The sequence below is a fragment of the Medicago sativa genome, chromosome 4 (assembly GCF_051527215.1).
Source record: "Medicago sativa cultivar Bolivia chromosome 4, Bolivia_mono, whole genome shotgun sequence".
In the NCBI taxonomy this organism is placed as follows: Eukaryota; Viridiplantae; Streptophyta; class Magnoliopsida; order Fabales; family Fabaceae; genus Medicago; species Medicago sativa.
Genome location: NC_140752.1, coordinates 95,637,025 through 95,663,293, shown reverse-complemented (window position 1 = coordinate 95,663,293; position 26,269 = coordinate 95,637,025). Strand labels below are relative to the sequence as shown.

Genomic DNA, 26,269 nt, shown 5'->3' with positions numbered 1-26,269 from the left:
TAGAACGAATGGAAATCAATATTTAAAAAATGTTAAACTTCGAGTGATTGGACAAAAGATGAAAAAGATGCAAAGTAACTATTAAATTTAAAAAAGACAACCTCTAAAGTCTTGATTACGGAAAATTCATAAGAATAACATGGAACAGAGCGTTGATCCACCTAATGAGCAGAAGCGAATCACATAATCTAAAATGACAGATCCAAAATCAAAAATACTGAATAGATGACTAACTCATAACATTACAAGGTCAGAAACGACACCAAGGTACAATATAAAATATTTATTTGATTGAATTATACAAAATATTGCTATGATCAAATATGTTTATGTAATATTTATTTTTGTCAAACAGTCCCACATCGGATAAGAGATGATATGACAATGTGTTTATAAGTGGGACAGTCCTCACCTCAAAAGCCGAATTTGTGGATTGTGTTAGGCTCAACCATGATTTCTAAGATGGTGTCAAATAGAGCTTTCAAAACGGGATGGACCTACCGGGCCGGCCCGCAAAAGCCCGAAAAAATGTAGGGCTTGAACATAAAAATCTGGGGCCTTTTAAAACTGGGCCTTTTTTAGCCCCAGTTCGTTGCCGGTCCCGTCGCGAGCTAGCTTGACCGGGCCGCGGTAACCCGTTAATTTATAATTATTTTTTGACATTATGATTTATACTTTTTTGAACAAATTTAAAGTATAATGACATTAACTGAAGAATGCTTTGCAAGAACGAAAATAGTTATCACATGATTGACCGAATAAAACGTAGAGCTTGGGCCTAAAAATTGTAACCCAAATTTTTTCAGGGCTTTTTACCCGACCATTCCCGACCATACGGGCTACGGGCAACCCCGGTAACCCGAGTAAAGAAAACTACAGCTCTCTAGAGTGGGGTGTATGTAGCCCAATTTCTGATTTCTCATAAGAACATCAGCCCAATCCAACAAAGCCTAAATTATTTGTGTTGTTTGTGTATGTTTTAATTAAGAACACAATCACCACCATTGTTCTTCTCTCATCTAGATTTTGCGATGGTGGAGGACAGCAGACATGCAACGCCACCGAGAATCGAGATGGTAAAAACTCACTCAAAGTTATTGATTTTATTTTCAGTAGTTCACAATTTTTTTTTATATGTATTTGGATGGGTTTAATTTTTGATTTGAGTTAAGAGTATTGACCAACATTTATATATTTTCGAGTTAGGGTTTCATAGAAGGTTTTTATTTTAATGTTTTTAAGAGTTTTGATTTCTAATTTGATTTTTTGTTGATGTTTCTTCAAAAGACGGAGGATGAAGCATTGTACAAGAAGAACAACACTTGTAAATGTACTCAAATTAAAGTATAAGCCTCTGCATGTAGGCATGACAACAAAACCCATACCCGTGGTTACCCACCCGAACCAAACTCAATTTGACGGGTTTTCTCCGTTTTAACTGGGTTTGGGTATGGGTTTGGGTTTTCCCCGATTTCAAAACACGGGTATAGGACGGGTGACGGGTATATAGGTACCCACCCCGAGCCCATACCCAAACCCGTCCCGAATGCAGAAAAATACTTTATGTTGATATGCCATGTTATTTTGTTTGATAATTGCCGTGTTATAAAAACTACCATTGATATTTAAAGGAGCAACTAAATCAATCAGTCTAACAAATGTTAAAGTGAGCATATTGATGGATAATTTATTACAATATTTCTCTAGGGGTTGCAAAAAAACTTCTATTTTTTATTAAAAAAAATATTCAATGCGGGGACGGGGATGGGGCGGGGATACCCGAACCCGTCGGGGACGGGGATGGGGTTCAATTTCTCATCCCCGTTGTGCATGGGTAGGGTAACGGGTAAGTATATGAGAATTGGGTATGGGGACGGGGAATGTAAAACCCGTCCCCACCCCGCCCCATTGTCATGCCTATCTGCATGTGAGTTTTGTAGATTTCTATTTGTTTTGAACATCTATGTATCTTGGTTTCTTATTGATCTATGAAATTTAAATTGGTTTTTTCAAAAAATCTTAAGTGTATGCTAAATGGGCTAATCTGCTTTGTATGATAAGTATGCTTTTTGTAATGACTATTCATCCACCTCAATGTCTCAATTTTTAGTAAAGGCTTTTTGTTCATAAATTTGTATTAATGTGGTTGGATATGTATTGGTGCCATATTGATATGTATTTTTCATATTGTTTCTCATGTTATGTAGTCATCACTTTCATTCATGCACACAAGTTGCAATAATTATCATATAGATGCATTTTTTAAGAACAAGCCTTTACTAAAAATGTTAGTATTTTCCTAACTAACATTGTCAATTTACTGATCTAATATTTAAGAACATGAATTGAGCCGCTACTGCTATAAAATAATTCAAACAAAGCTAAATCTCACATTTTTTTTACTTTTTACTTCCATTTCATACTTTATCGTGATATGCCTCTGTTGATCTTTATTCCTGGAGTATTATGTTTGATATCGTTTCATACTTTCTCATGATATGTTTTTTTTATTAATTCTTATTCCTGGAGTATTTTGTTAAAACTAAATATCTACTTTATGTCAGTTTATTTTCATTTGTATCTCTTTGGTCTTTAGAACTTTGAAGTTTCTAGCTTTCTCATGTTTTTTATACTTAATTTGTTGTTTTATGGACTAATAGAAAAAGGGTTTAAAGTCACAAATGCTGCAATTTGACAGAAAAATAAAGCAGGCCATGTTAAATATAGAGCTACATATATATGGAAATAATTCTGTCATGGAAGGAGCAACCTGTTTGATGATTATCACTTCAAAAATCAAATTAATGATACTCATATATGAACATATTTCATAAAATGTATAAGCTTGCATATTTTTTCTTTGTAGAAACACAAATTGACTGTGTCAAATTGGTCGAGAATAAGATTATGGGCAAATAGTAACATATCAAAGGCCAATCAATACAAATGATGTAGAAGAAAATTAAAAATATATGGAATGCATTGACTAATCAAGTATGTATATATATAGTAACTAGCTTGGAAACCCGTGCCAAGCACGGGCTAGAATTACGACTATTTTTTTTTATTTTTTATAAAATCTAATCAAACGGCAAATTCATTATTTTATACACAATATATCAATAGAATGCATCATTATCGTATTTTCGATTGCATATTATATACAAATATCAACTCGTATATAGTTATTTGGATTTTTGTATCGTTAAACAGGAATGATTTAACGGATGTAACGTCGCAATATTAGTATTTAATGCCAAAATATTTTACACGGATGACTAAAATTAATCATGGATGGAGACATGAGTCTTTTTTTTTTTTTTTTATGTTTTGCATATAACTGGGGGTGTTGGAGTCTCGAGGCCTACCACTGCATATACAATTAATTGTCCCTACCCAACGAATCGTCTCTACCAGATGCCCTTATATATAGTTTCTTTCAAATTCCATGATTTCTGTAGCAGATACCCTTATATATACAAAGTTAATATCGTGCATACACTTGATTTATCTTAACACCAACTATCTATCGCACTTTTTAACTAAGCATATTATAAAATAACCCATCGACAAAAACACAACAGAAAATGCTTGAAAAGGGACTACAAAATTGTCATGTGCATGCACATAGACATAGGCGCTCCAAAGAACAAAGAAAAAAAGACGGATATATAGCAGGTTGTATAAAAAAAATGAAGCAGAACATATAGTTGATAATCTGGTCATAGAAAGAGTACAACTTACATTAGGAAAAATGAGAAAGATTAGAAGGATACTGACATTATAAATAAAATTAAACTGTGTATGAGAATATTGGAGTTGCTCTACCAGATAATAGAAAAACTAAAGTCTCAGTAGATAAACACCTTAATGTATCAGGCAGTGTTAATTTTAGAGCCGAAGAGAAGGCATTGCACCTATTGCAATTGGTCAATGATATTTCAATGCCATAGAAATTCCATTAACGTCAGCATGTGTACATCTGAATGATATCACGTCACCTGAAGCACAAAATCAGCACCTCAAGGTACATGAGACCAAATATATTGTCAAAAAGGGATAAAAAAAATATTACTCCATATAACATATTAGTACCTATAACAAATTGATCACTCAGCCTATTCTTTACACAACAATAAATGTCGTTGGATTTTATAAAATGAAATAAGGAGTGTGATCTCAATTGTTAGTTGCAGAATTGTAGTTTATCTATATGATCAATCCATTACTCTTTCTTTGCGCAACTATTAGAATGGTTTCAAGTAGCAACAACCAATTAATATCCAAATAAAAACTATATATTACAACGAAGTTTAAAAGAGAGAAAAAAACTCATACCCACCTGCGTCATCAGGAACGACTGGTTAAACGTTTTGAAAAACATCACGATACACAACATTAGTGGTCTCAGTACACGCGCGATTTTCTTCATCCAATATAAGCATTTTCAATCCCTTTTTGGAAATGACTCTCGACACAGCGTCATACAACTGTCCATGAGTAAAAACCGGTTTGGACTGACCATGACTTTTAATTATTGTCATTGCAAAATGCAAAGCCAACAGGAACTGTCTCGTAGTGAATTTGAAAGGCAGTTTAGGATCACTCGGAACTAAGTTCATTCCTGGAATAATTACTTTTTCACCAGCATTTTTTCCGTAACAGTTGCACCAATAAAGTTCTTCCCAAGATTGTCTACAATCAACCTAGTTCCATGGCACAATCCAGTTGCTTGGTCAATGTTCCTCATCAACATAACTGGACATCCAACTTTAAATCTCAACTTGTGGTTTGGAATACCGGAAAACTTGATATTGTTTAAGAATTCGATGGTAAACCATTCACTTTGTACCTCACTATTCTAGTCTGATTTGCAAACCGAATTAGAACTGGTATATTCCTTTTCGTCTCCTGGAACCAATGATAAAAATTTACGTGCTCAACTGCGTCCAGTGTGAAAGCAAGTATCCCCCGCTCATGGAAAAAAATCTGAGATCTTCATGTTTTGCAAAAAATTTGGATATACAAAATCAACCAGAGAATGCAACGGATCAAAGGAATCTTTTATCAGCAACTCATCAAGAATGGGTACGTTAATTTATCCACTCTCATTGGCGGATCCTATTCCATCTCCAATTGAAAGCATCCAATCGACGAATTTCTTATCTCAACTTGCTCGGCACGAACGGTTGAAACAGGTAAACGCGTATTTGTTGTAAGTGTGAGAACCTTACAGTGACTCCACAACTTTGATGAGTTGATGAATGAAGCAAGTATGTCTTGTCTGCATCCTTTTCTTATCACTGGCAAAATTTGTCTGAAATCACCGCCCAAAACCACAGAAAGACCCCCAAATGGTTTGTCTGTATTATCGACACCATCATAAGACATTATATCGTGCATGGTTCGGTCAAACACCTCAAAAAAATAATGATGCATTATCGGTTCCTCACCCCATATTATTAATTTTGCTTTTTTGAACATAGCAGTTTTGTCGCTCTCTTTATCAAATCCACAACATGACACTTTGTACCTCACTATTCTCGCCTGATTTGCAAACCGAATCAGAATTGATATGTTCCTTTTCGTCTCCTGGAACCAATGATAGAAGGAAAATGTTTACGTGCTCAACTGCGTCCAGTGTGGGAGAAAGTATCCCCCGCTCTTGGAAAAAATCCAAGATCTTCATGTTTTGCAAAAAATTCGGATATACAATTTTTTTTTCAAGGGACTGAAAAAAATTCTTAATATTCATAGGGAACATTTACTTAATTAACCACTTTTTACCGTAAAACTTTGTTTTAATTCACTTTCATTATATTTTTGTATTTAAACTCCATTTTTTCAAACCGCTTCGCATATGATATATGATGGGGTGTGACAATGGAAAATGTACATGTGTTATGATGAATTTTCAAAATACATGTTTATTAGACATTTTAAAATGATACAACATTTTTTTAATTATGTCTATTTTTTTGGTTATAATTACCCAAAAATCTTCAACTCCTTCAACAAAACACACACTGCATATTTTTCATCTTAATGTTTCTCCCATGTTCAATTTTTTTCTTCTTCATATTTATTTTATTTTTCTATCTAGTTTCCTTTCTCTATTCTCATAGATGAAAGGAATATAAACCTCCCTTCATGAAATCACCACCAATCAACCTTTTTGAACATGTTGTACCTAATTTTGACCTTATTTGACTACGTTACATAATTTTGGGCACATATAGTCACACAATTGATTAGGATATGTTAATGTGTCAAATTTGAGTTAACGTTATACATTGGATGGAAGAGTAGATTTTGAACAACATATAAGTGAGATGACCGAAACACATAAAGTCTTAAGGTTTTATGTATAGATGTGGTGTCAATCTCACTTGTATGGTTGTTACTGGCATAATACGATCATCCAACCCAGTGAAGACTCACCTAAAAATCCCAACATTATGATAATTTATTTTGTTAGTTTTCAGTTGTCAATTGTTTATTTTTTTTTATCTTGAACTTTAGTTATTGGATGTCATTCTCTATCATGCTATATTTTTTTTTTGTTATTCAACCTCAACTACTTCAAACTCCTTCATTCTTTGGCGAAATTTGACAATGGAAAAAAGCATATGTATATTGTTGATTTGACAAAATAAATACTTATTAGAAATTTTAAAATAACGTGCCGGTTTTTTATTCTATTGCTTATCATTTCTCTCATGTCCAATTTTTTATTTTATTTTCTTTCCTTTTCTAATTTATTTCGTAACTTCTCATGAAAGAAAGGAACATAAACCTCTCTCCATTAAATCACCACCTACTCACCATTTTTACCATAATATGTCTTCATCTAATTATATTTGGCTTTGTTACCAAATCAAAAATGCATATAGTCTCACACTTAAAGGGGGAGATGTTAACATGTCTTATATGAGTTAAAGTTTCGGATCGGATGCAAGAGAATATAGTGACAAACATATAAGTGAGAAGACCCATAAATCCAATACCTTTAGGATTTGGATGAAGATGTGATGTTAATCTCACTTGAGTAGTTGCTCTTAGTCTAATGTGATTATCCAACCCAGTTTACGCTCCCGTAAAAGTCCTAACATTGTGATGAACAATTTTTTTCGATTTTGGATTTCATTTGCTTAATCCTTTATTTATTATGAAAGAAAGGGATAAAAACTCTTTGTATAAAGCCACCATCAACCCACCTTTTTTAGCATATCGTGCATCCGTCTAACTTTATTTTATTATGTCTCTATATCCCGGTGGCAAAGAGTCTCAAACTTAACGAAGAGATGTCAATGTGTCATGTGTGAGTTAAAGTTCTATATTGGATGCTAAAGTAGATGTTACATATAAGTTAGATGACCAATATATATACCTGATGACTTAAGTTTTTGCCTCATTATGTGGTGTCATTTTTTCAACTCCTTCAAAAAAATCCACAAAATTACCAACAACTTTTGGACAATATGTTTGACTGAGCAATCCCAATTAGCATGAACAATTACTCCAACAAACTCTTTTAGTAAAAAATCAAGATGAGAGATGGTTTGGGTATAAGGGATATTTCATTTGTCATTATTAATTTGAAATAAAAATTCATTTTCTTGTTCACTGCAATTTTCCAACTTAAAGGTTTAATCTAGTAGTAGAAGGACAAACTTTGAATTTCGAGATTTTGAGTTTCAAACTCAGCTAGTATCGAGATAAGTAAACATAAATATATTTGTGAGTGCTCTTTTATCTCTAAGATTATCCAGAATGGTGCGTGTTTTACTTATTTAGCACCATAATAAATAAGCATCTCATTGTGGAGCAAATAAATAAGGTGCTTGTTGAGGGTGATTATAGAAGCACCCTATCTCTCTTGTGAGGGATCCCTAAATAAATTCTATAAAAAAAATTGTTGAAAATTCGTAAAATTGAAATTCACAAAATCATTGAGTTATTGCTAAAATTTAATTTTGGATATCATTCAATTCCCCTTTTAAATTGTGTTTGTTATTATTATTTCTTTTAAAATAAAAAGTTTCTTTACAATTTGTCAAAGAGACTTTATGGTGTGTTTATTTCAAAGTTTGTAATATGATTCATAGGAATGTGAGATTAGAAATGCAACATTTCCATGTTTGTTTCAAGTTTTGAAAATTTGTTTCAATGTTATATTCTGAGGAATGTTATTTACACATGTTTTCTTCTACTGTTATTCTCATACTTAAAGGATGGGAATCTAAACTTCCCATGGTAATAAAACTCAACTTGCTATAAATTCTCATTCTCATTAACATTTATTTCCATTTTTATTTTTTTAATTAATTAATTTCTAAAATATTCCAGAAAATATAAATTTTTACCAAACAAATGGGTAGGAATGTAATTTCTTGCCTTGAAACAAACACACCCTTAATTTTTCATAAAATAAATTAAGGCTTTTCAAAGACTACTATCATAATCTACAATTTACAATTAAAAAAAAATATTTTTTTATCATAAATTTTTTAGGTGAGTTAGACTCTGGAGGACACATCAAGATCAAGATATGTCTCATGAGTCAATGACAACTTACAAAGTTACTCCCTATCAAAAAGATCGTCACGCTAATAGTGAGGATTGAATCCACGCCCTTGAGGTTGAGTCAACTCATTATTAGTCGATCCAACCTTGATTAGGAATGTTATTATTAGTATTAATAGCAAAAATAGTGATTCAAAACATGATATCATATAATGGTATCATTTAAATAACATTTTTGTTCATCTGACCTAATAAATGAGACATTTAATAGAATCATTTTAATTTAAATGACCACATTAATGACTCTTAATTTATTTGATCATGATTATACTTAATAACATGAAAAATAAACCACAAAAAAACATAAATTAAATTATTCAAATTGAAATATTCGAAATTTAATGATATTTTTTTTTAAATTTAGCGATAATTTTTTTAAGTACATGAAATATTCCTTATTAAAAAATGGATGTGAAACAATAATAAAAAACTTAAAATATTTTTGTTTTTAGTTTATTTTAAAAAATATTCAATAGTTTTTTCTATGTAACATCAATTATTTAAATTTTAATGGTACATCATTTTTATTTTGCAATATAATTTAATAAATATTTCATGTACTTAAAAAAATTATCGCTAAATTTTCAAAAAAAAAATATCATTAAAATCGAATACTTCAATTTGAATAATTTAATTTAAGTTTTTTTGTGATTTATTTTTCATGTTATTAAGTATAATCATGATCAAATAAATTAAGAGTTATTAATGTGGCCATTTAAATTAAAATGATTCTATTAAGTGTCTCATTTATTGGGTCAGATGAAAAAAAATGTTATTTAAATGATACCATTATATGATATCATGTTTTGAATCATTAATATTAGTGAGCATTTCCTTCAAACGGGACACTCGAAGGCGCGTCGGTCTTTTTTACAACTAATATGGCTACTTTGTGTTTGATTGATTTGGAATGAACGTAATAACAGGTTGTTGAAGAACATAGACATATTGATCATACAACTGTTAGAAAAAGCAAAATATCATTCGTTATGGTGGTTAAAAGCTAATAACACCAATTTTGTGTATGGTTTCCAAAGATGGTGGTCGGACCCTTTACTTTGTTTGGGTATCGACTGACTCTTTATTGTAATCTTTTTGTAAACAACTTCTTGTTCGGGGTGAGTTCTCTGGTACATCTTGTACTGAGAAATTTTCATCGCCGCTGTCAATATATACCATTTTGATTTCTTCAAAAAAAAATATTTTTGATTTCATTTAATTAAGGGCTACAATTAAGGATCTTATTTTTTTTTTGAGAGAATTAAGGATCTTATTTAAAAAACGTTTATTTATTTGTCCGACCTATTAAACGACAAAGTTTCATATTTATAGAATCAACCCAATTAAAATGACACTTAAAATTTAATTATTTTAAATTATAAATATATATATTTCAAAATTTAATGACAATTTTTTTTTTGAAAATTTGTCAATTTTTTTTTTTTTTTGTAAATTAAGTATTCTCTCAAAAGAATTGAATATAAAACATTAATAGAAAAGGTTAAAAGATTCAAATAATTCAGTTTTTTTTATATGGATAGTAAAATGAAGGCTTAATTGCATGTTTGGTCCCTTATGTTTATTTTAGTTTTCAAGTTGGTCTCTTACGTTTTGAAAGTTTCAAGTTGGTCCCTTACGTTTTAAAAGTTTTCAAGTTGGTCCCTTACGTTTTGAAAGTTTCAAGTTAGTCCCTTAAGTTTATTTTAGTTTTCAAGTCGGTCCAAAACATAAGGGACCAACTTGAAAACTAAAATAAACACAAGGGACCAACTTGAAAACTAAAATAAACATAAGGGACTAACTTATTCCAACATGAGCAACGTTTTGGACCAACTTGAAACTTTTAAAACGTAAGGAACCAACTTGAAACTTTCAAAACGTAAGGGACCAACTTGAAAACTAAAATAAACATAAGGGACCAAACATGCAATTAAGCCTAAAATGAACTATTTGAGTTTTAATTGTCTTCGATTTATTTGTTATAATATACTTCAATATTTGTTTGTTTCCATATTTTTTTGGTTTAGTTGTTTTCTTTAATTAGGGGTTATAATTAAATAATTCAGATGGCACAATGCTCGAAATCTTGGGGTTCAGGTGATTTCTTCACACATATTTCGAGAAGGTAACTGCTGCGCAGACTTTTTAGCAAATTTGGGTCATTCTGTGGTTGGTGCTATTTGGCTGGACACTCTCCCTCATGCTCTATCTTTAGATTTCTTTTGGGACAGATGTGGTTTGCCTAATTACAGATTTCCTTAGTCTGTTTGTTGTCTGTTTATATTGTTTTAGTTGTTTCTGTTGTTTCTTTCGGAGGGTTTTGGCCTAGTCCCCCCCTCCTTCTGTAAATATTTTTCCATTTTTAAAAAAAATTTCTTTGAGTTTGGCGGCAGAGGATGGAGGCGTCTCGGGGTGCCAACCTAGTTGGGATGTCGACGATGTCTCCTGATGCCTGTCCTTTCTCCTTGCTTATCAATTTTTTTTTTATTAGGGGTTATAATTAACACTATAATTTTTTTCTTTTTCCGTCTGATCCATCGATCAAGGCATTTTCATTCTAAATAATTACATGACACATTTTAACCTTTATAAAATCATTTTAATTTAAGTGACATTAGTTACTCTTAAATTGATTTATCATTATTATCCTTAATAAAAAGGAAAAAACTAATATTTGAGAATTATAGTAATTATTAAATTATTAATTATACAAATACTTGAAACTTTCGTGTTAATATAATTCATTTTGCCTTGTTAAAAATACCTACGTGAAATTTAGAAAGACAAAGAGAAAAAAGACATGACATTGAGACAAAAGATAAAAAAAAAATACAATTTTTGATTAAAATTGTGCGTGGAATTGCTTGCAAATGGAAGCTATTAATTATAATAAACGGTTGATAACAAAATTAACAATATTATTTTATAGTCCCCCCCCCCCCCCAAAAAAAAAATTTATTTAATAGTAACTATCTCATTGACAACTTAAAGTAGAAAAAGTCATATATTCATTGTCAAATAACTAAGATAAAATGACTTGTCAAAAAAAAAAAAAACTAAGCTAAAATGACACTTAAAGGATTATGTTTTATCCGGTCAAAAGAAATAAAAAAGAAACCATGATTATTGCTCAATGACTGATTGAAGTTTTTTATACATTCTATTAAGAAACTATGATACGTGAAAAACAATCATAGTAAAACAGGATGATGTTAAGATGTAGGTTTGTCCAACTTAGATGATGTGAACAAATTGTATGCAACCTTTAGGGTGATGTTTAATATGTCCGGAGATGTGTTTAAAAGCGTCGATTAAGATTCATCAAATAAGATTTCATGTGTAATATACCCATTGTGCAAGACAAATATTCATAAAATAAATATAGATAAAGGCTAAATCAATTTATTGAGATTAGATTTTCGACATATTAATTCATTAAAAATTAACCTAAGGTATCTAAACTCTAACATCTTGATTCTATATCAAATTCAAAACATTGCCTTGACTAAAACTTATATTGTTGATGTTGAACATCTTGAAGTCGTAGAACGTAGACACATGCTCTCCAATGGAACCCTGAGAAAGTAGCATTAGTAATAAACAATTAGATGCAAATTAAAAAGAAAATCAACCACATAATCTACAACCAAGTGATTAAACTTATATGCTTTTAAAACACATAAAATACTTGTTTTTACGAAAAAATTTATGGGGGGAAGAGACACATGAAAATAATGAAAAACAAAGTGTCTATATATAGAGAGAAAAATCATCGCATGATCAATTAAATCATGATTCACTTTTATAGCAAATCAATACAATTCAATTGTATTCAAGTGTGATTTAAGCAATTTAACCATATTCTACGTGAATCATGCTATGAAAAATTAAGCTGATCAAAGTAAGCAAATAAATTTCGCTGATATGGATGCAATTATTGAGATTAAGAATAAAAGAGTGACATGTCTGATTTTTTTAATTTTGGTTATTTACATAGTAAGTTTCATTGATGTATCATTTTTGAATGATTGTCGTGGCCATCATAATAGTAATTATTCATATTTTTTGTAAAAAAAATATTCATTATTCACATTTCTTTTCTAGAATTAATTTAAACTTCAAAGGCTTGATTTTTTTTTTAATACCAAACAAATTAGTTTGTAAAAGAGCCATCCCATAGCACATGATAATTGTTGATAGCATGATACAAACATCACAAAATAAAACATAAAAATGTACACAATCCAAATACAACAGAATAAGTATTTAGGAATAACTATATAAAATATCTTTCAACATCCAAATCAATATGAATTTACATATTGATTAAGGAGGAATATGCGAGAGATAGAGCTAGACATGATCAGGTTGTGAGAGAGAACAATGAGTAGACATGTGTTTTGAGATGATACAAAATAAATTTGACCAAAGAAAATACATATTTGAAAAAATAGCATTAGAAATTTGCAATTAGTAATTAGATACAAATAAAAAATCAAATCAACCTCACAATCTAGCACCGCTTAAACCATATGCTTTAAAAAACACACAATACTTTTTTTTTACGGGAGGAAGAGGAAGATGAAAATGATGAAAAACAATTTGTCTATATATAGGAAAACAAAATCATATATTAGTTTAGAAATGAGTCATAATCAATTTTAATAGGGTCTTAAAAAAGTAAATGAGTCATATCCATTTTATGATTGGTTGATAAAAAACAAATGAGTCATAATCAATTTTGATTGGTTTTTAAAAAGCAAATGAGTCATATCCATTTTATGATTGGTTCTTTTATTGTACATAAAAGAAAACATTGGTGCAATAAACAACAATTTCAAATTCTGACTTTTTGCACAACATTTTCGGTTACCTAATTTGGATTCCAATTTTGTTTGTTTTTTTTTCCTATTATAAACTCCATCATATCTTGTGTGTACATGAGAAAAATCATTAAATGAGCCTTTCACTAATAGGATGCCACGTGTACTTTAAAAAAAAAATAGTGCAAATATATATAATAGAGATATGCAATAGCAACTTGCAGGTCCGCATTTTTAGGCAATACCAATAATAATACTCCCTCCGTCTCACAATAATTGTCTCTTTACCGTTTTTTATTTTTCTCAAAATAATTGTCACTTTAGAATACCAATGCAGCATTTATTATGTTTTTCCATTATTATACCCTTATTTATTGAATTTCATCCAACTTAAATACTCCACTAACTACAATTAATAAGGGTGTTTTAGTAAATGACACTAATTTTACCATCAAAATCAACACAACTAATCATTTCCTTAATAATCGTGCATAAACCTTAAACGACTAATATTAAGAGACGGAGGGAGTATGAAATAGCAGTACCGACTTGCAAATTGCAATCTATGGCAACGATACATAACACATGCCATTTAAATCAACTCGCTTTAATAATCAACCCTATTAGTAATAAATATAACCGAATACAATTACAGTAGAAACTCTTTAATTTAATACTCGATAAATTAATAAACTCTCTAAAATAATAAATTTGTCCGGTCCCGACTTGGGCCAATGTAAAAAATTGAACAACTTGATAAAATAATAAGATAATAATTTTTCGGGAGATCCCTTTATAATTTTCGGTCCCAAGAAAATCATAAATTAATAATTCATAGAAACTGAAAAAAATATATATTAAGAATACATTGAACACATTTGTTCCTCTTGTTTACATTTACTGTACTTCAAAAGTCATTATTGATTTCCAATGCATATGAACACAGTAGTTACTAATTTACGTTGAGTCCCAAAGTTCGCTGCAACGTAATTCTAAGAGGCATAGACTAATTTGTCTTTTTGTTTGGTATGTACAGTATAATTACTTAAAAACTCTTTAAATTAATAATTATTAATTTATCGATAAATTAATAATTCTCTAAATTAATAAATTTCTCCGGTCCTGACATTATTAATTTATAGAGTTTTAACTGTACTAATTTAATGACCTAACATTAGTGGAAGCTACTTCGAATTTTTTTCACTTATTTGTTCACAAAATTGAATTTGGTCAGTCCTTGTCATGTGCTTACGTTATCGATGTCATGGTTTCTTCCCAAAATCAGTTGATTGTGAACATGAATATGGTTCTAATTTGAAGTTGCTAGAGTGAAGAACTTGAAGTTATATTAAATTATTAAATTTCAATTCCATACTGATCAAGGCCCATTCCTTACATGTGATGGTGGCGGCTGTACTGTCGTTGCAACAGAAAAGTCGCATCCAACATCAGAGACTAAGCACAGCAGAAAAATCGCCTTCAACATCAGAGCAAGTATTTAACCTTCTGCTTTCTGGTAAATTGGAAGTCAATTAGTTCCATTTAAAATGTGATGTTTTTACAAACTCCACCATGACAGTCTCTATCAATTTAACAACATTATTTTAAGGATTTTTAAGATCTTATGTGAAGTTATTTTACTATGGCAATCCTATTTTTAAGACCTCATTGTTCATCACTTTTATTTGCTACATGTTGGGTTTTGCCAAGTCTATACTTCTAAAATGTAAACGTTTCTGTACCTGATGAAAATTGAAATTATGTTCCAAATTGGTAAACACGTCCTTATGCATCCGATGAAATCTAGATACGAATAGTATTATTCATCATATGGCAAAACTCAACATCATTTGTAAATGTTGCATGTTGGGTTTTGCCATGTATATACTTCTAAAATGTAAATGTAATCTTGTCCCTTATGCCAATTGTCATAGAATAAACTATCCTTTATTAAGCTTGATGAGTAGTTCTTCAATAATCAATTTCTCCTTTTACTGTTTTATTGTATTTTGCTTGTTTAATTTCATTTTTGTTTTGTTTTAATATTTAATATGTTTTGCTTCTTGTTTGTTTGTTTGTTAGTATTGGATGTGGTTGAGTTTGGGGAGCTGCTAGAAGCAACAGTTCTGCAAGGAGTCAATAGTTAGACATGATGAAAACAAAGGCATGTAAGTTTTCCTTTTCTATCTAATACCTCTTTTTCTCTTATTAGATAAGCATAACCAACCCTTTCTAAAAGAATTGAGAAAGAAAGAAGATTGTGTTCTGAATTAATATGTTTAAAGAATGCATAGGGATTTCTTTTCCTAATAAAGTCTTTTTTCCATATACTTGCTATACAACTTCGAAATTTTAAAAAGCTAGGTGTAGAAGTGACTTGTGAGCATTTAAAAGGTGAATACACAAAGAACTTCCAAAAAAAATATTTTGTTTTTAAAATGCTTACATTTGCCTCCTCATTAAGATATTATAACAAGGGTATCCAACTGCAAAAAAATGAAGAGGATGATAGAAATTTTATGAATACCATTAAATGATAGGTTAAAAAGTGAAAAGCAATTGTTGTTTTTAGTTTTGGTTATCATTTTGTGAAAAAAAAATCCAGCTTTGCATGAGAATTTATTAGTTTGAGTTTAAGTATAACTTCTGTATAGTTTTTTGATTTATAGAAGAAGAAAAAATCCAGTTTTAAACCTAATTTATTGGGTTTGAATTTCAGTTTAAGTTCTGTATGATAATAAATACCATAAAATGATGTATAGCAGAATAAAGAGGTTAATCTGTATTGGATAGTTGGCTGTTTTAAACAATCTCTCCCAGACATATGCAAGCCTTCAAAGCTGCATATGCGATTCTTCCTGTGGACTTGATTTGAAGTTGACTCTCAATTAGTATACATTGTAAAATGCTGCATCAATTTTTGAATCTTCTTATCCAGAATACAACTGATGAAATATGATACTTGGTTTGAGTTCAAAAGTGAAAACTGAGATGTGCGAGTTACATTTGAGCATTCATAGGTTCGGTCGTGTAGGTTTCTTGTGCTGTGCCTAAAATTGACATGATTTTTTATAAATTAGTAACACTACCCTAAAACTTATGCATATCTTTCCATAACAAAAAATACTTATGCACATCTTATTGGTCTTATTGAACTGTTTAAAATATGTACAACGAGCTTATTGTTCATTGCCGTTTTCTTAGTATTGTATAACCATCTTCTACTTTGATTTATAACACATTATAATTCTTAATCCTATTTCTTGTATATCTTGCTTCCCTAACATGCAATTACGAATGCATTCTTACTCTATTGGTTGGCTTATGATACTGGGATGTCAGTGGCTCAATTGTTCATTTGAGAATTCACAAATAACTTTCAAGTATTGATCTGGAGGACTTCTAATCCTAAAGAACTCTTTGAAGTATTGATCTGCAGGACTTCTGATCTTGTTTCTTAAGCTGATGTGAAAATCTCTTTGAACTATTGATCAGCATGAAGATAAAAATTCATCATCAAAACCATTTGGTGGGTTTGGAGAAAACAACTATTTGAAGATGCATATGACCGAAGGTAGTATAGCGTATATGAGAAAGCTGAAGAACTAACAGACAGAACATATTGGACTTCAATTCTTGGAGGAAATTCACAAAGATAAGGAAACGTTGCCTTATAGCAGCCATGAAGGTACTATTATTTTTATTTTAGATTGTTTTTAATCTTTTGGCTAACCTAAAAACAAATTGATTCATATATTTTTATGACCAACTCACTAAAAATTGAAACCAATAGTGAAAAAACAACCAAGTAGTCTATATTGCTTACATGAAAAGAATCAAATTAAATTTAAAACTTGTGAATTGAGAGTTTCTTCTAAATTAGGATACATCATGTAGATTCTTTTTAGTATCTCTTATGCGTTCAACTGATTGCTCTTGTTTTTTGTGGTTAATATGCACATTTCCAGGGCAGCAACCTAGTGAGTTATGATGAGAGACACCCACTTCCCCCAGCTAGATTCACATACTGTATGTTTTTCCGTCCATTTTAATTAAGTTTATTCTTTAATCAATTTACTTTGTTTTGTATTTATAGCCTAAGCATTTCTAATAGATGTGATGGGACAAAAGGCTTATTAGCATAGTGGAATAATGTAATTTTGACAACTTTTGTATCTTCTGGCCAACACTAATATAAAAAGTTCCTAATTTTAAATAATATTTCTAATTAGGACATTCAAGTAATCTTGACCCTTATGCAAATTGTCATAAGATAAGCAACAATTTATCAAGCTTAATGTATAGTTCTTCAATAATTAATTTCTCCTTATTTAGCGAATACTGTTTTATTGTATCTCGCTTGATTAGATTCATTTTTGTTTTGTTTTAATATTTAATATGTTTTGGTTTGATTTTTCTTTGTTTGTTAGCAATGGGATATGGTTGAGTTTGGGGATCTGGAAGAAGCATTAGTTCAGCAAGGAGTCAAAAGTAGACATGATGAAAACAAAGACATGTAAGTTTTTCTTTTCTATCTAATACCTCTTTTTCTGTTGTTAGACAAGCATAACCAACCCTTTCTGAATGCATAGGGGTTGTGTTCTGAATGAATATATTGAAAGAATGCATAGGGGTTATGCCGTTTCCTACTGAAGTCTTTTTCCACATACTTACTATACAACATAGAAATTTTAGAAAGCTAGTTGTAGAAGTGACTTGTGAGCATTTAAATGGTGAATACATAAAGAACTTCCAATAAAACAATATTACGTTTTTAAAAAACTTATAATTGCCTCCTTATTGAGATGTTATATCTTAAACTTCTGAATTTAAAGAAGATATATAATTTACTTTATAATAAGGGCATGCAACTGCAAAAATGAAGAGGATGATAGAAATTCAATGATTTATTTGAACTATAGTCTCAATTGTTTTACCTTTGACTATGTGATGGGACCCTTTCCTTGACCCTGCGTATGCGGGAGTTTTAGTGCACCAGGTTGCCCTTTTTTTAAACTATGTGTTTCTTTTCTCATACACTTTTAAGTGATAATGGGTATAATCTACAGCATCAACATTGTATTTGGGATTCTAAATTCTTGTAATGATTTTGTAAAAACAATAGTTTTTATTTGGATTTTATATAAAAAACGAAATAAACATGTTTTGAAGGCAGAGTCGAGTATTATAAGGTGGGATGTTGTGTCAAAGCTTCAACTTGTATCTACATATAGCATAGTAATGGTAGGTTGTGATGTTTGTCAATGATGCAATCTGTTTATTCCCTGCCAGTCTTGAGGGTGGTGTTTACGCTCAGAATTGGTGATCTTTGTATTTAGTTCAAGGATAGTTCTTTATAATAAGTATCATTGGAGTAATGTTTTAATGTAATTTGCCTTTTCAAATAGTATAAGATATTTAGTTTCACCAAATTTATCAAGATTTGGGTACTTAGTATATGCCTTGTTCCATGGCCCTTTTATATGAAGGATAGTTTTTTTTTTTTGTTTTGTTTCAATTTGCTTCCGTTATTATCTATTCTTCTTGGGGTGGCATTTACAAGTTCTCTCCTAGGTTACTTGATAATTAGTCATACTAAATCATGATGTGATATTTCAGTGACGTTGTATCAAATGGACGGATGGCTACGATGGGCGTATACTATACATCTATGATTTCCTCTTTTGACAGGTCTGTTATCTATTTCAAGCCTAATAAATCATATGTTTGACCATATATATATAGCAAACTTAAGAGAATTTTGTTCATGACTAAATGTTTTAGTTATTAGTAGCCAAAATACGATAAATGGCAATTTTTTAATAATTTTATGATCATTCTCAATAAAGACAAGCATTCTCAATCTCAATAAAGACAAGCAGTAAGGAAGGGAAATTAAAATCACTTCATGGATTTACTAATCTTTGAGGTTAACCCCTCCATTCTCCTTATTGTATATAGACTTGTTTGGGAAATTTAAAGGACTCAGAGGTATTTGGCCTAAAGAATCCAAGACTCGGACTATTAATATTTTAAAAAATTGCATACATCCCTTTCATTTATATCTATTAATCATTTTTTTTTCTTGAATAAGCTAAATCAGCTCACCTAAATTGGTATAACTATTAATCATTATTTTAGAGCCATTTTTTTAACTATTTATCACATAAAAGAAAATAAATTAATCGATAATAGGACCGAGTTCAATCAAGTATGACTTCACAACAATTTATGTCCAATCTTTGAGATATCAAAAAAATTCTTGATATGATACTTCAAAAATCTTGATGGAGCCATGGACAATTTTAAAATATTCATAATTTTAAAGACTTATTTGAGATTGTCTTACAAAATTAGAGACAGTTTACTCTATAAACTAAATACCCTTCTACATCGATCCCATTAGATTTATATGCACTCAAGTGAGATTCATGTATATTTTAATCAATAAAATAATAAAGAGTTAGTTGAAAAGTGTGATAAATAACATTTGCTAATACTTTTATCTGTTTAGTATTAAATATTGAATATTGATTTTGTTCTCATAATTTTATCAAACAAACCTCTTTGTTTAAGCTAGTACCATTTACTACAAATTATTTTCAAGGCTATGTTGTTATTTATGTTGCTATTTGAAAAGGAAATCAAATAAATAATTACAGCCAATACAGTTATTTCTAAGTAGCTAAATAAAATTACTTCTTTGATTATATTTTTAAGAAATATTTTTAAATCAACAAAAAAAAAGATATATTTGATTCAAATTTTAGATGAAGTATATCATTGAATTAAATATTTTTTATAAATAGGATCATAGCGAATAATTACTATGACTCGAGTTTTACAAAATTTTCAATAAAATAAGGCCACATTTTTACTCATAATAATTTTAGCTTATCCTTGTGTATTTTTTTAGGGGAAGGGATGAATTATTATTTCTTTCTTGATGAAAAGCACATGTGGCTGCCTTATGTGCCTCTCTCACACGTGTCAGCATCACCAATGCTTATCTTTATGTCATTATACTTAGTGTTAATATTATGTGGTTCCCATTTGCCTGCATGCGTTCCCTTCTTCTTAACCCTTCTCTTTTCTTTCTTTTTTTCACCTTTTCCTTCTCCATCACCATTGCATCCACCTTCTCTCTTCTTTTTTCATCAACTCCGACCGCTTCATACTAAAATAAAACCACCATCATGATCCCCCCTTTCTCCTCTATAAAACTCTTATCTTTAGTTTTTAGATCTACAAACTCTATTTTTTAGACTGTCATTTCTGGTTCGTTTTCCAGCCATCACAAGCTTCCATTGACGAAACCAAGTTACAAAGTAGAACCTCCTTGATATTCACAATAAAACCCACAAATAAAAATATTAACTGGAGTATTTTCACCTCAGCTATTTGAAGGAATGTTGTTTGAGGTTTGTTTGTTCTTTTTCACTATTTTTGTGGATCTACCAATTTTTGCATCGGATAAAACAATGTTTAAATTGTCTAGAACAAAGCCTCGTTTCTTGTAAAAATATAGAATAAAAATCCATCTTCTTTTATATGTAGATTTTTTTTATTTGAGTAAAAATTAATCACAATTTTTTTTTCTGGAAAATTTCTTTCTCTATTTTTGCCTTTGTACTCTGCCATTTTTTTAATTCTAAATTTGTTTGTAACAAAGTCTCAACTTTATTCCATTTGTTTATATTTTGTTTATTTGTGTAAAAAAAGTAGTCTTTTTCTTCTTTCTATTATTATTGTTATTATTATTATTTTCTTGGGTTAAGAAAAAAAAATGTGACTCCTCTATATTTGTGATTTAGCATTTTGGTATTTTGAAGATTTTTTTTTTATTTTAAAAATCTGTCTATAACAAAGTATTTTCATCTTCTCAATATGTTTCTAATGACATGTTAATGAAGGTATGAGTTTTATCCTTTGAGTGTTAATTTTGTTTTCTACAACTTGCATTTGTTGTGTCCATATTGTCTGATCTGATAATAAGATGATAATCTGATCTAAAGGTCTTACTCATCCAATTTCCCATGTTATGATGAGAGCCATTACACCTCGACCAAATTTGATAATAATTAAAACTTTAAGGATACACCTTATGCATTTGATTATTATGTGGAACATGCTTTCAAGTACCTTTCTTGGACTTTTGGTGTTGTAAATCAACGATTCTTGAATGGAATGCAAGCACTGCTCATAAAATGTGTTAGTTTTCTTTCTAAATGTATGTTTAGAAAAGTTGCATTTTTGGATATAACTTACTGGTGTGGGTGCTTCAAGCACTGTTTAGAATATAAATCAACAACTTGAATATAACAAGCAATATAAATCAACAACTTGAATATAACAAGCAAGCACTGCTCAATAATAGATAAACTGCATTCTTTAATATAACATGAGAACCTTTTTGATAAATTATATTAACACCTTGGACTTATTGCATAAAAAATAATCATATGTGCTTCAAAAATTTAAAATAATTTGTGTTAGATTCAAACATACTTTATGACTTGGCTGTAAGTGAGGTAAATTTGGGTTGTTTATCATTTTTTTTTTATTGGTGGTAAATAAGTCTAAATGGTTGAATATTCTTGCATATGTTGAAAGAGAAATAACAATCTATGACACTGCACTCTAACATATTGTCTTATGTTCCTGCACTTTCTATTAACATTTTTATTTCGTGCACTGATAACTTTGTTTCTTCTTGGTTTTGGATTAGGGGGGGAGATGAACCTGACATCATTGCAACTTTCAAAGTCATTGATGGTGCCTGAAACATCAACGGTCTATGAAGTTTTTCGTGATGCTCAATTTCTAACTGATTCAAATGGTAATTTATGAACTTCTTCACTATGGAATGGATTACTTAATTATGATTTGGTGATATAGTGATCATTTGAAGAAAAAACAACTTTGCTCGCTAATATCTTGGGTTTGAGTTAAAGTTTAACTTGTATGATTCAGTAAAAATCATCTTCACATGATACAGTCATCTTGAATTATACATTTGAACACTATCATAATTATTTCATACATTCAAACAAAGCAATTATATAATGTTAGCATCCTAAATTTAGCACCAATATCAAATAAACAAACAAACAAACCAAATTTCCCTTTGTTGACTTCTAAATTAACAAATAACTAAAGCAATTAATGATGATTAATTCGATCAGTTTGGTAATATCTGTTGGGAATCTTTCAAGCAAAAGTTATATTATTTCCTGCTTTTTGTTCTTGATAAGTTCTATTATATTGCAGTGTTGCATAACCCAATTATACTCATAGACTAATTTATGGTTGTTTAGCCTCTTAAAAGGAATGCTTACATGAAAAGAAACAAATTAAATTTAAACTTGTGAATTGAGTGTGTCTCTTATGCGTTCAACTGATTGCTCTTGTTTTTTGCAGTTAATATCCTCGAGGGTGATGAGACAACCACTTCCCTCGCCTAGATTCACCTACTGTACGTTTTTTTCTCTCCATTTTAATTATGTTTCTTCGCTAATCAATTTACACTGTTTTGTATTTATAGCCCAAGCATTTCGAATAGATGGGATGGGACAAAAGGCATATTAAGTTATTAGCATAGTAGAATGACAATTTTTGTATCATCTGGACAACACTAAAATAAAAAGTTCCTAATTTTAAATAATATTTTTAATTAGGACATTAAAGTAATCTTGTCCCTTATGCCAATTGTCATAGAATAAGCTATCCTTTATCAAGCTTGATGCGTAGTTCTTCAATAATTAATTTCTCCTTTTACTGTTTTATTGTATCTTGCTTGTTTAATTTCATTTTTGTTTTGTTTTAATATTTAACATGTTTTGTTTCTTGTTTCTTTGTTAGTATCTGATGTGGTTTAGTTTGGGGAGCTGCTAGAAGCAACAGTTCTGCAAGGAGTCAATAGTTAGACATGATGAAAACAAAGGCATGTAACTTTTCCATTTTCTACCGAATTTCTAAATGAAAAACATGAAGTCCTAATGTGATTACTAATAATATGACAAATTTTGGTTTCTCGGTAAAAGTAATATGAAAAATATGACACTTTGAAAAAGCTGCAATTCAAAGTATCATATTTACCGAAAAACCTGAAGTCTTAAATCTTTTTGAAACCCATATGTTTTTTTACTTCAAAACCTGAATTTAATCTTTTAACTCTACATGAGATAATTCAACAAAGAAGCCTTTAACTCGAAATTACATGTACCTTTTTTGGACTCTTGGTGTGTTGTAAATCTTCCGTGGTTCTTGAATATTATGCAAGCATCCCTTAGAAAATATGTTACTTTCTTTTTAAATGTGGTTAGACAGATGTCATTTTATAATAAAAATTGGAATTTAAACTTGAACAATAAACTTTTCCTGGTGTGGGTACTTCAGGATGTTCAGAATTTAAATCATCAACTTAAATATAACAAATAAGCCCAGCTGAATACAAAAAATATTATAGATTGCTTCAGGATGTTCAGAATTTAAATCATCAACTTACAATTAGAGCCTTCAAAACTTTTTTGATGAACAAACATTGTCTTCACAATTTCTGCCTGCAAAGTACACCTAAAAAGGATGTATATTAGAATTAACATACATAAAAATGGTCCTAATTAGAAGGATGTATATTAGAAATATAAGGAATACCTTTGTATATCTGAGAAGCAAGGAATGAAGAGGTCAACCACTATGGTTTGGAGTAGTACACAATTTCTCTCGTATTCCTTCATATTTGTTGTTGTCTCATTCATCAACTTTCTCATGCAATAGCTTTTCTAATAATTTTATCCATCTTCAAATTTTTTGCAGGGAATACAAAAGAAAAGGAAACAAATGAAAACTGATGAAGATTTCAATGACAAAGCTATATAGAGGTGGAAGGAAATGGAAATTGAAAAAGATCTGCAACGAAGGCATTGTGTATATAGAAAAATAAAATCAAAACTTTCAACTTTTTTTTTTTTTTTGAAAGAATCAAAACTTTCAACTTGTGTAGTGTTTAAAATAAAGTTTTTTTTGGCCCTATAAGGTGGAGCGTCTGTATTGTTTGTAATATTAAACCAATTAGATGTACATTTTATATTAAGATATAATCAAACCATCACTTCCTAACAGCAGAAAGCGTTGAAACCGCAGAAAACACAAGTATTGGGGAGCGTGTTAATAGGGAATAGTATTGGGGAGCGTGTTAATAGGGAATGCAGATCACATGGTCTTAAAGAGCCAAAATCAGGAATTAAATGTTAATAGGTGTACTTACCTATTCTTAGCAATAATGATGGGTTATTAAGCGGGCCGCTCCCTATTAAAAACTTAAAACAAGAAAATTAACTCTAAATTACTCAGAAATTGCCAAATCAGCAGAACAGTTCCCTTGAAATAGCTCCATTTATATAAGGGTTTTGATTATTGTGAACAGTGTGTGGCTTGCTTGCTGAAGCTGTTTTTCATTTTGAAAGAACTGTAGCGTATTTTTATCTTTTATTTATGTTGGTTTGTGAATGAGTTGACGTTGAAATATTATTAACTTAGGTCAATAAAATAGTAAATCATAATTGAGTTTATTATATAACAATGTCAAAATTAATATTTAATTTGTTGATCTAATTAATATAACTAATTGAAAAATAAGTATATGATAGAATTCATTAATTTCCCTTAAAACAAAATAGAATTAATTAATTTAAGTTTTCTAGAATATGTTTTTATTTAAGGGTATTTTTGTACTTTCAAAAATAATCAATACTTCTTTCTCTTCTATTTCTCTCTTTTTTCTCTCATATCAAACAACACATTAAATCTACTCTAGTTCTCACATCTTTCTCTCTTCTCTCTTTCTCTCTCACCTCTTTCTCTCTTCTCAATTTCTTCTCACAACCAAACAAAGTGAAAAGGAAATTATTGTATTGAATCCCACTTTATTATTGGTAAAGGCCAAAAATCACGTTCCCCACGTGACTTTTATAAGAGGATAATGAATTACTACTCAGTTTGTAGTCCACCACCACAGATTGATCCACAATGATGAGGAAAGAAGAAATCCAACCGTGACCACACTCTGATCTAGTCCCCATGTCATTTTCTTTAGAGGTGGGTCTTTAGTTATCAATGATTTGCCACGTCTATTAGAATTTTGAGGACTCATCCCCTTAATGTCACCCGCCAGTCAACTCCAAACTATATTCACCCGAAATATTTGAGTGTATGTGAACACCAAATTTTTTAATTAATAATTATTTGAATTGTTTTTTAAAGAAAAATATTATTTTTTATCATTTTTAATTATAATAAATAATTTATTTATCAAAAGCGTCAACGAAATAAAATTGATTTTTATCACTCAAAATAACAATTATTTTGAGACGGAAATATTACAGATATTAAACTTTTTAAGAAACGGATGTAATAAGATTTTACAATTTTGGTGATGTATTTCTCGATTTAAAAAAGGAGCAACTATTTTAAACAATGATCATGCTAACTTGGGCTCCCAAGACACTAGTTAAGCAATTAAAAATAGAAAAAAAAGACAAAGTTAGCATTTAAAAAACATTTTTTTTAATTTTAAAAAGTAAAATACACAATTTCCTTTTATAATACCTTAACTTTTAGAGTAGACTATTCATATTCACTCTAAATAAAAAGTTAAATAAATTAATAAATTGTACCTTTAAATTCATCATTACAGGCGTACCAAAGGGAAAATATATCTATCATTAGAGCATCTTTAATGTGAAGTTTTTTTACTTGACAAAGATCTCAACATGTTAAAGATCCCATTTGAGGAATAACAAAATGGGTAACTACTAGTTATTGACAACTATATAAAGACTTTTCCTCCTAAGCAACTA

At 30.1% G+C, this 26,269-nt stretch overlaps 2 long non-coding RNA genes and 1 pseudogene across 8 annotated transcripts; 1 reads left to right on the top strand and 2 right to left on the bottom strand.

Annotated features, from left to right (window-relative positions):
* The first annotated feature begins 986 nt into the window (after positions 1-986).
* Positions 987-24,530, top strand: LOC146934151 (uncharacterized). 7 transcript variants are annotated; one of them, XR_015007677.1, is made up of 10 exons: positions 14,569-14,903; positions 15,492-15,577; positions 16,905-17,097; positions 17,378-17,438; positions 17,840-17,925; positions 19,029-19,100; positions 22,138-22,248; positions 22,830-22,884; positions 23,271-23,352; positions 24,228-24,530. It is a non-coding gene; the product is annotated as an uncharacterized LOC146934151 (long non-coding RNA). The 7 variants fall into 7 exon arrangements; XR_015007678.1 differs by having other exon boundaries at positions 23,271-23,356; XR_015007672.1 differs by lacking the exons at positions 22,138-22,248; positions 22,830-22,884; positions 23,271-23,352; positions 24,228-24,530 and adding exons at positions 987-1,076; positions 1,288-1,360; positions 19,259-19,456 and having other exon boundaries at positions 14,841-14,903.
* LOC146934153 (uncharacterized) lies at positions 4,365-5,779 on the bottom strand (annotated as a pseudogene).
* On the bottom strand, positions 11,954-13,142 carry LOC146934152 (uncharacterized). Its single transcript, XR_015008454.1, has 2 exons — positions 12,906-13,142; positions 11,954-12,162 (listed from the first exon to the last, which is right to left on the bottom strand). It is a non-coding gene; the product is annotated as an uncharacterized LOC146934152 (long non-coding RNA).
* Positions 24,531-26,269: the final 1,739 nt, after the last annotated feature.